Source organism: Pygoscelis adeliae, unplaced genomic scaffold, assembly GCF_000699105.1.
Source record: "Pygoscelis adeliae isolate BGI_AS28 unplaced genomic scaffold, ASM69910v1 Scaffold308, whole genome shotgun sequence".
Lineage (NCBI taxonomy): Eukaryota > Metazoa > Chordata > Aves > Sphenisciformes > Spheniscidae > Pygoscelis > Pygoscelis adeliae.
In genome coordinates, this window is record NW_008825306.1 from 91,752 (window position 1) to 102,698 (window position 10,947).

A 10,947-nucleotide genomic window follows, 5' to 3' on the forward strand; every position below is an offset into this window, starting at 1 on the left:
AGGCTGCCCAGGGAAGTGGTTGAGTCACCATCCCTGGAAGTATTTAAAAGACGGGTAGATGAGGCGCTTAGGGACATGGTTTAGTGGGCATGGTGGTGTTGGGTTGACGGTTGGACTCGATGATCTTGGAGGTCTCTTCCAATCTTAATGATTCTATGATTCTATGAACTAAAATGTGATCATCCATAGTTCTGTGTGAAGGCCAGAGTGCAACCAACCTCTCCGGAGGCATGAGGGGTATCTGTGAACATAGAGGGAAACATGCTGCAAGCCAGTCATCAGGGTTTTCCTGATTGAATCTGAGTCTCTTATGAGACCGAGCTTAGAATTAGGTTTCTTATGACTAACTAGCTAATAGATAACATAAATGAAGGAAATGGTGCAAAGGTTGTAAAAGACAAATAAGCCATAAAAGTGCTGCACTGACAGAAAATACAGAGTTCGAGGAAGAAAGCCAAATATTGCTCTCTCATGCAGTTTCTTTTAGTTAAATCTTTTGTAACTTGTCAGCGTCATAATCCTGAATTTAAACTTCATTTTTATTAGGAATGAGGATGAATTCCACTCCCCACCCCCCACCTAGTGTTTGCAGATTGCTAGAAGGGAAAATGAGACAATTTTCTCTCCTTAGTCCTGAGGCTGTGCTCAAGTGTTCAGCAGCTGTCCCCCTTCTCCCTCTTTTTTGCTGTGTTGGAACAAGTGCTTGGGCAGCTACGCTGTGAGCTAGATTCATGGGGAAAAAATGATTCCCCGAGTGTTTGTTTGTTTGTTTTTTTTAATAATCAATCTCATGCCAGAACAAGGTAGGATATATGACCAGACTGGAAAGCCTAACGGGAGATAGGAATGAAGTGGCAACAGCTTAACCAACATTGCAGTAAAAGTTACTTGTAATACTCATATGACTCGTTAAAGGAGGGTGAGGTAGAGACTGAGCTAGCTTAGGTAAGTGGAATGCAACTATTGAAGGCAGCTTTACCTGGTCCATCTAATAGGATTCAGCTCACCACATATAATCTAGAGCAACCTGAGGGCTGCCCTGTATTTTATTGTTAATACTTTCAGATACCTTTTCAAATATCCATGAAGAGGAGCTCTGGGAATCTCTCTTTCCCGAAGTTCCCCCCCACTCCCACCCCAAAACAGAGAAGATGTGGTGCTGGAGAAGGGGTTCTTCATATCCCATAGGACTCACTCTTGGGCAAAGGTGATTAGGATAGGACAGTAAAACCAGATCTCCAGCTATTTTGCAACTTTACTGCAAGAACAAAACTGCCAAACCGCATGGGAGGATCAGGGCTTGTATGCTTTCAGAAACACTGTATGAAGTAAAACCACAGTAAATGATTCTCTGACAGTAAATTGTTGAAAATATTGAGTCATCATACCAGATGAGGAGCTGTACTTTTCCTTTAGTGCTGCTTGAGTTCGCGGTCTCACTGGATTGCTGTGGCAGGTCCATTTGTATTGCAAAATGAAAATTCATCCAGTATGTGCAGGACTAGAAGCAACAAGATAAAAAAAGTAAATGGCTGGGAGGAATCCCTAAGTACCTAGATGCAAAGAATGCTAGGAAATCCAGCAGATGCAGTTTGATTTCTCTATATGACCTGCCTGTCTACTTAGAGAGTTTAAGAAACGAGAAGAATCCCATCTAAAGTCTGAAAATATCTAGATTAAGATTTTTCTTACTGATATTCAGTAAAATCTTAATTTCTCTTTGCTATGATCAGTGAAAGATTATACCAAACCCACCACTATATCTTCATGCTCAGATTCATGATCAAGTCATCAGCTGAGATACGGTAGCTCTCCAAAAATTAATCTCACTTAACCTTAGACAATTATATCTGAGCTGATCATGTAGGTGCCTTTTAAACTCAGTGGAGCAGGATTCACCTGCTCTGTTTTGAACAGCTATCCCAAGATAAGACAAAGTGCACTCCAGAAGCACCTGTTTCTTTCCATTGACTTCAGCATGAACTTAGACAACTAGCTCAGACATAGCCCTCTCTAATACAGAGATCTAAATTTAGAGCATTGAATCCCTCCCAGTGTGCACTCCTAACCCATGGCACTCTGGAATTAATTTGATGCAATGAGTTAAATAACATTGCTTGGCATTTTATGTGTCAACCGCACACATGAACAATTGCCACAGCTCAGCTGACACACGTTGACAACTTAACTCACCAAGTTGTGGTAACTTGATTGTGACAGTGAACTGTTAATCATACAATATCTTCCAGCTCCTTGGTTATGCAGCAGGACTAAGAGAGACAAAAAACTTTTTTTTTTTTTTAACATCCTGACATTGTCATGGATTTGGCAGAAGGAAATGTGGTATACTTGTCATAAAATAATCAGCCTTGCACAGCACCATATTATCTCTTCTTTTTTTCCCCAATCACATCTGAGCAGCTCCAGCTATCCAAACTCTCAGCACTTCTTAATTTCTCTCTCATGGGTATGTGAGGAATCAAGAAGATCGGGTAGCAGACTGACGTTGATTATGGCTGAGCAGCCGAGGTTTGGATTCCCAGCCCTGAACACGGTATCATATGTCCAATCTGTTTTCATCTCTCTGCTTCTCTGAATTTTTTTCTTATGGGATTTTGCAGCTGTCTTATTGTATCAGCTTTTAAAGTATTCAGCTCTTCACATTGCACTCTCACACATACTGGCAAAGGGAATGGCATTCAAACTGAACTTTTTTCCCCCTCAGAAGATGCACCAGCCACTGTGAGTTCAAAAACGCCAAAGTATTTTCTTGATATCAATTTGTTTTGTGATATACAATGAGAAATGCTTCCCAGAGTCTTGCTTTACCTGGCACTCTAACTGCTGGACTTACTCAGTGTTGTCTACGGCCATCCTTCATGGCACAGTAGAGTGTTGAACTTAGAGTAAAACTAACATACAAAAAGCATGCACTGCCAAGTCTTAAAATCCATGCCAAAATATTTTTTTCTTATGAATCCTCAGCTCTCCTTTCAATTACTTTTTACCCTTCCATACTCATTTTTCTACTGAATTCAATCCAAAACCTATGTAACTGAATAGATAAGGCTATAATATCTTGTTTTATATATATATATGTATAGATATTTTTGTGTATATTAGTTTGCTATGTACCCAAGGTGATTTTTAATATGTCCTCAAATAAAAGTGCATAAATGGCCAGTCGGGTTCTGAACACCAGTTGATATAAATGAACAAGGCTTTTCATAGCCTTTAATAACTTTTGCTGGACCAGAACTTCAGATGGCAGAGACTGAAGCAGGACTGGTATAAAATTGCTCTTAGATCATGGGAGCTATGTGAATTTAAATCTGAAGGATGCATAGCATTTTTTCAAGTACATCTAAAGAGCCCTCGGGAGTTCTTCATGCTGAGGGAGGGGTTCATAACTTACCAGCAATTATAAACCCAGCCAAAGCTGGCTTGCTCATTTGGGATATTCTTAGCAAGGCACTATTCCTAGAAACACTTAACGCTTCTGCAGCTTACCTACTTTCAAGACAGGCAGTTGGAGATGATGCAGTCACAGCTTGGTTAAATAGGCAAAGCTACACTAGAGCTGTACCCCCGATGCAGATCTGGAATCGCTGATACAGGTTTACTCATTCCAGCATGAAAGCAGCCAAGCTAACTGATGAGAATTTTTTTACAGTGAACAAAGCCCTTAATACAAGGTCTTTGCAGGACTTTATTTTGTCTGTTCAGCCTGGTAGGAAGGGCCTAGGACAGTGAGGAGAAGGAGGGTTGAGAACGTCCCAGGTATTAATGTTGATGGGATAATGAGCCAACACACCTCAGCTGTGGCACTATGCTATTTAGCAGCTCCAAGGCAGGCTGGTGTTCCCCACTACTGCAAGGAAGCTGCAACTGCATCAAGCAGTGATGTGAGGGAGACCATGGTTCGCAAAGCTCTGTGCCTCCTCAGTAAATCCACCCAAGTGGAGAATGAAAAGTGATGGGCATCTTCAGAGAAGCTTGATTTAGTGAAAACTCAAATTCATTTAGCCTTGCCTCACATGGTAAGGAAAAAAAAAATTCCTCTGTTTTTTGTAGTCAGCATCTGTTTAAAGAGCTCCAGGGTAAATTTTCCAGAGTAGCCATTAGGCAAAGTACTTACTTCTGAGCATCAGATGGAAAGTTCAGCAACTTTCATCCAAAACCTGCTTCCCTTGGGCATATCTCCCATCTCTTCTGACACGCAAGCAAAATGAGTTTCCTCTCCGCACATGTTCATCACTTTGTGCAGTTCTGCTGTCCTCCCACCACCCCTCCTGCTCTCTCTGTGACAGAAAGCTACCTGTCACAGTAAAAGCACAAAAGGTGATGTGACAAAACTGAAATTTCCCAGGTTTCTGAAGGTGGTCTTCACCTTGGTCACACCAAAAGGAACAAAGGGATACAACTGCCAAATCCTTGGCAGCTGTAAATGAACAAGGTTATGGATGTTATGAAAATGATATCATTTTCACATAGATGCCACAAGCTGAATCTTCAGCTTATTCAGATTGAAGCAGAGGATTTTAAGGACTGAAAGTCAAAGAACAAAAAACCCCAAACATTTTGAGATATCAGACACCAGCTCAACAAATTTATTTCAAAGCACATTTCTATTTTATAACATCATGGCTGTGAAACACTGAAAGGAATGTATTTTAAACTGGATTCAAGAGCTCTACAAGCTCATCCTTCTCTTGCTAAAACACCCAGAAATAGATTTTCAAATGTGTGTCAGAAAAAGCATGGTTAACAGGGCAAAAGACATAACTCCTTTTGAAAATACTGCCACTGAATTCCAAAATCCTCTGACCTATGCTCAAAACTGTGCATGCCACTTTAGCTTAATACTGAGAGGTCCAATCCAACAGATAGTTTTAGGAAAATAGGAATTTTTGAAAATGCTAGATCTGCTCCTCCAGGGGCTTCACAGAAATGAGCTTTTTTGTCTCATAGTTAACTGTCGAGTTCAATTACAGTGAAACAAGTTCAGTGCTAACGGTACTCCTACCCCATGAATATTGGTTAAGCTGTAAGTGACTTGCAATTTGGGGCTACCAGGATCTGCATAAAAAATATCTTTTATGAAACAACTTTAAAATATTGTAAGTATTATAAGTTTTTCATAATCGTGCATCACGTGATTTGCAGCAGAAGCCAGCTAATGATTCCTGAATTAGAAACATTGCACTTCTGTTTTCCTGAAGTTGGATGGTTAAATATCTGAGTGTTATACCCAAGTAATGCCAAGTAGAACTCATATCTATATCTGAGTAACAAGCAGAGATATGAAAGCATATAGTCTTTGTACATATGTAATATCTTGATAGATTCAGTACTGGTACTCAGCACCAGTTCTGATGTTCTCGGCCCACATGTGAACAAGTTGTGGTGAATCCTTAGGAGAAATTGCTTGTGTCTCAGCCTTGATGCAGTTGCAGCAGAGAGGTGGCAACAAAAAAGTGCATTTGAGTGTGATTACAGTCATCATCATTGGTGACACTTAGTGGAAAATGGGAGAACTTTGCGAGTATAGTGGAAGCATTTAAATTGAATTATAAGGTAAATATTCACTGAGAACAAAACATAGCAGCTGCATAGATACTGACCAGTTTTAATGGTTCCCAAGAGACCATCTCGGGCAACAAAATCGCTTTCCAGCTCGAAGACCCACTACCTTCGTGTCTGGAGGCAAAGAGGAGCATCTGAGCCTGACGACCTCATTATTGAGCAGGGCTTCATCTGAGATGAGAGACATCAATAAACAATGCAATTACGTTAAAGATAAACTAAACTCAATATCCAGAAACAACGATGAGGAGTGAAATTCTGAATATGCTGCTTGCAGAAAAGGTAATAAGTAAAACCATGATAAATAAAGCAACTTAACAGCAACACATCTCTTCAGCATCAAGACACCTGGAGAATACCCCAGATTTGGAGGCTGCAAATAAGGGCAGTGGTAGGTGCGGCCGGTGCAAACTTTTTTGAATCCCCATTCACCTGACAAATGGCTTTAATTCCACAGAGCTGTACTAAAGCACTTTGGTACTTTCAAGTTTTATGTTAAGACAGATTGCTTTGAGAAAAAACAGTAGTTTTACTGAGTTTTCAGCTTAGTAAAAGGCTTATGTAGATTTCCAATCAGTTTCTATACTTTACAAAACACTCCACAAAAACCAGTCTCTTTCTATCCAGATTGTGCTGCAACTATGGAACAGCAATCCTTCATGTACATTTTCTGTTCGATAGTTAGGCATTTAGTGACACTTCACCTTGTAATAATGATGGATAAGCTTCTAAAAATTCGGCATACGTTTAAAAGAATTTTTCTTGCATAGATTTTTCATATAATAATATGAAATAATTTTCTTGTTCAGCATGTTTGCACAGGTTACGCAGGTAAAGAAGCTAACAATACACATTTCTACAACATGAAAGTTTACCATCTATTGGCTGACCTCTAGTGGAAATAAGGTAAATTTTGGAATAATTTTTAATTGATATCGGATATTATGAGGACTATGGGATTTTGCGGTGCTAAAAATTTATTTAATTTGCATTATATGCTTGGCTGTGTAAAAATACAAACCAAATCTGAGTACATGTGACTCTTCTCAAAGTATATCCAAATGCAGTATTGGAATGGCAGGATGAAACCAGACCCCAGAACAACAACAGTGATTAATCACACTGATTATTATGCTGCACATTCAGAAGCCAGCTCATAAGTTTTATTCAAACTAAGTAAATCTAAAATGGCAGCATGTGAAATATGCCAATAACACAGACGCAGGCTAACGATGCTCTGTAACAGGGCACAGACCAGCTGCTTACCCTGTGTCGGTCAAAAACACTTAGTCATTATAAATAACTACAAACTCTATCTCAGCAACCTCATACATTTTCATCTTTATGCATCAGTTTCATCCATCCACAGATGCCACCTTCCCACTGGCTCCATTTCAACTCCATTCTTGGGCAGATGTTGGTTCCTCACAAGATCAGTGTTGAGGCATCACCAAAATGTAGCCTTATGTGTTTTCTTTGCATTTTATTTTCATCAGTGTGTGTTCCCTAATTTCACCTCTCCTATAACAATTACTGGTTGGTACTTAAAGAAATAAGGGGTGAATGTGTACGAGTACATAAGACATGAATTTCATTCCCTTTTTTGTAGGACCTGGAAGTAATTGAAAACTTGCTCAATAGCGAGAATGCTGAGCATATTTCTTTGCTACTTACTCGTCTTGCCCGTGTCTGCTTGCCTGATTACTAATGAAATTCCACCTCGTCTCCCCTGACTCTGTTGGATTTCAGATACATCCTTCCAATTAAGCCTTTGGTTCTGTAGCATATGGCTGTTGATGGTTTTGAATGAGGAGAACACAGTAACATCTGTAGGGCTTTGATTAAAAAATATATTGAATATAAAATAAGCCAAAACAGTTTCTTGTAAAGATGCCTCTTTCAGTCAAAACTCTCTGTTACTAGCGAAAATATTAATGCATAATTTCTAAGGCTGCTGCATCTGAAAATTTTGGGCTTGCTATCTATTCAACTCAGCCAGGCCTTTCTTGTTTCATTATTTGCCACCTTTTTGAAGCTTGGAGAAGCAATCTTGCACTGCTGTATGATGGGATTAGAGGAAAGCCAGGGAGAGGGAGTCTGTGTACTGGAAACGGTTAGGAATAATAGGACAAGTCCACAGACGTTGACAAATGCTGTTGTTTGATATAAGGAGAATAAACTGTCTTTGTTTTGTTGCATTTACTAAAGAGATTTTACTCTGTTCCTGGAACTGTGATCACATTTCTGACAGTTCCTCCACTTTTGGCCATCCTTCCCATTAGCATTAGGGTGAAACTGTAAAGACTAGAACATCCTCATTTTTAGTAAAGATTTTAATGATGCAGTGAGAGGAAGGAAAGTACTGCTTTAATCCTGAGTGGAGGACTATGTTTTATACAACACAATTTCATACCCTTTGATGTTCACAGATCATGTAAAGATTGTGGAAATGAACATTCATTTAATTGGAGTTTTCTGTACTTTCTTAGTTCTGATTCAGACCTTTCACAAAATTAGACTTTCAACAACGTTCAATCTCCATTCTTTCTGCCCTTGTTGTACTTATTGTTGTGCACTCTGCCTACTGTCCCAAACTCTTAACAGTTTTTCCATTCTTTATAGTGGAATAGAGGTTGGATTTCAAGCTGCTGAGTACCCTGGACTCCTAATGACTTAAGTGAATGTTAAACATTCACCTTTCAGGTCTGGAAAAAAAAGGGGATTTTAATGTTATTTCACCACCATCTATAGGACCAGTTTAGGGCTTAATAGTATAAAAGTGCTGAATACCTCACAGACGAGGCTACAGACCTTCAGCTGAAGCTATCGCATCATCACTTAGGAAAAATGCATCACCTCACAAAATTCACCGTAATGAGTGCTGTGAGAAAAAAACCCAACCACTCAGCATCAAAATGCAAGCTAATTCAGAGCTGTCATCTTCACCTGGATGACCTTTTCCTTCTTCATTCAGCAATGATGTCACGTGCAGTTTGGGAGACGTGCAAAACCCCTTTGAGAACAGAGATGGGATGGTCTCCAGCAAGAGAGCAGTAACCCCCTCTACTGCCAAGGTCCTGCATTTGGCCCTGATAGTCAGGGTGCCGCCTTTAGACTTGAAATCATTCTGACAGCAACAAAACACTACCAAAACACAAGAAAAGAATGTCCTGGTACTGTTTATAACAACTAAATGCTGGGAGGAAGGGAGGGATGCAAATGACTGTTACAGATAAAAACAAGGTTTTGTTTGGAAATGTTAATTTTCAAAGGAACCCATTGCATCAGAAATAGAGGAAATACAAATAAATGGCCTCAGGTGCATTTGCTTGAATCAAATTGATCAGAACAGAAGTTCTTTGTCTGCAGATGCAAAAGCTGCAGTATGATCATTTAAATGATCTGTTAGAAAAATTCTGCCACTTTTATAAGAATACCTGTAAATACCTATTTAGGCAACTGCCCCTTTGGAGTTGTTAATGTAACATTGCGAGTTCATCAAACTTGGAGCTCTAACAGCAGAATGGCAGCTTGGGATATGGAGTCACGTAGGGATTTTTAAGTTTCCCAAAAGCAATAGAAGCCCTGAAAACCTCCTGGGCAAAGTGATTTCTCACAGTACTTACAGAAATTAAAGCTAGGCAAGAGCAATACACAGAATGGAAAATTTATACACAGTGATTTATTATAGCCTTTTTAGAGACGGTTGTTATTTTTCCTGTAAGTTTTCTCAGATATTTAACAATGAAATTAAAACATTTCTATAATTTAGGGCAATTCTCTCCTTCTCTGATTTGCTTCCAGACAATTCTTCATAGCTTTCTAAAAAAACTTTGCAATAATTTACACAACTCTGATTTCCCTAGTAGAATGTGCATCATATGATTAAAAAGACTATGCCAAAATCATAGTCTTTTAAGGACTTGGCAGCTAGTAGTTCTTTTTTATTTTCCTCTCTTCTTAGACTATCAAATGCTGGCTGTCTTTAGGAAGATCTGACCTCGTTAACACTTTGCAACTTCACGTCCACTTTGTTTCTTGTGAAAAATGCTTATATTTTATTCATCTACAGTATGAACTACTGTTTCACACAAAAATGAACAACTTCAGCATGTGGTTTAGCACCGGTGTCAGCTTTGCCTTTCTCAAGCCTTTGCCCTACTTCCCACTCTAACTTCTCCAGCCTATGCATGAAATCGATGTATAGTTACTCTTGGGAGATTTCTTTTCCTCTTGGACCCATAATTTTCCACTGGGTCATTAGTGTCCTAATCTGGGTTCACTCAAGCTTTAAAAATTAGTTTTTCTTCTGTTTGACTCATGTACAACATTTTTCACACTTCCATGCTATTGCTAAAGAATATATGGACATTTTTGCTTCGCTTTAGTGTTTGGGATTGAACATGAAAATAAGGAGATGCAGCCCAATGTACACTCCAGGAGGCTGTGCTGGTATACTGGTTTGGGTATAATGAATACAACATCAGATGCATAATATCTCTCCTGTATGAACCCAGTTTCTGGTAATTTGAAGTACAACCATGGAAATTGCATGCAGTGAAAACAAAATAAAACAAAAATTCTTCCACTTAAATGAGGAATACTGATTTTAATGAAACAGGAGATTTGTGAGATTTTAGTTTTCCATTAAAACCTTTTCTCGGCCTCTTTTTTATTTATTTTTTTTTTTTTAATTCCTAATCTGAGCTTTATATAGACATCTTAATCATTCTTCATAGGAAACCTGGTCTCCAATCCTATTTGGCTGAAAACCCAAAGGATTACTAGCTGCAAGATTAGCTCTCTAGAGACCATCCTTTCTTCTACTTATATACCAGTCTGGAAAGCTGTTTAGCAGATTGTAGGCAATTTTAAGCTTGAGATTAACTACTTTAAAAAAAAAAAAAAAAAAAAGTGTAACAGTCTTTTTAGAACTATTTGGGTTTGCTAATGGGAACTCTGTCATTTTCTACAGCCAGGAAGTACCAGACTATGTTGGAGCTAAGTATAAAGAAGCTTTTGGGAGAAAACATGGGGATTTTTTTTAACCTTTTTCAAATACAGTTTGCAAAATGTCTTTGATAAATAAACATTTACCTCAGGAATATATGTCTTTGATAAATAAACATTTACAGGAATGTTTTAACTGGTCATAGCATAAATATTGTGAGCAAACACAGTATGTTGCTCTGTTTGTTTGCTCTGCTTTTGCTATTTATATTTATAACAATTAGACCCAAATTTAAGCAGGAAGAGCACCGGGCACAGCTTCAGATCTAACAGAGAAGTGAAATTCCATGAAAATGAGAATTTGCAAATATCAACACCAATAAAAGAGGTGCCTCCCTTCCTTCCCCCCCC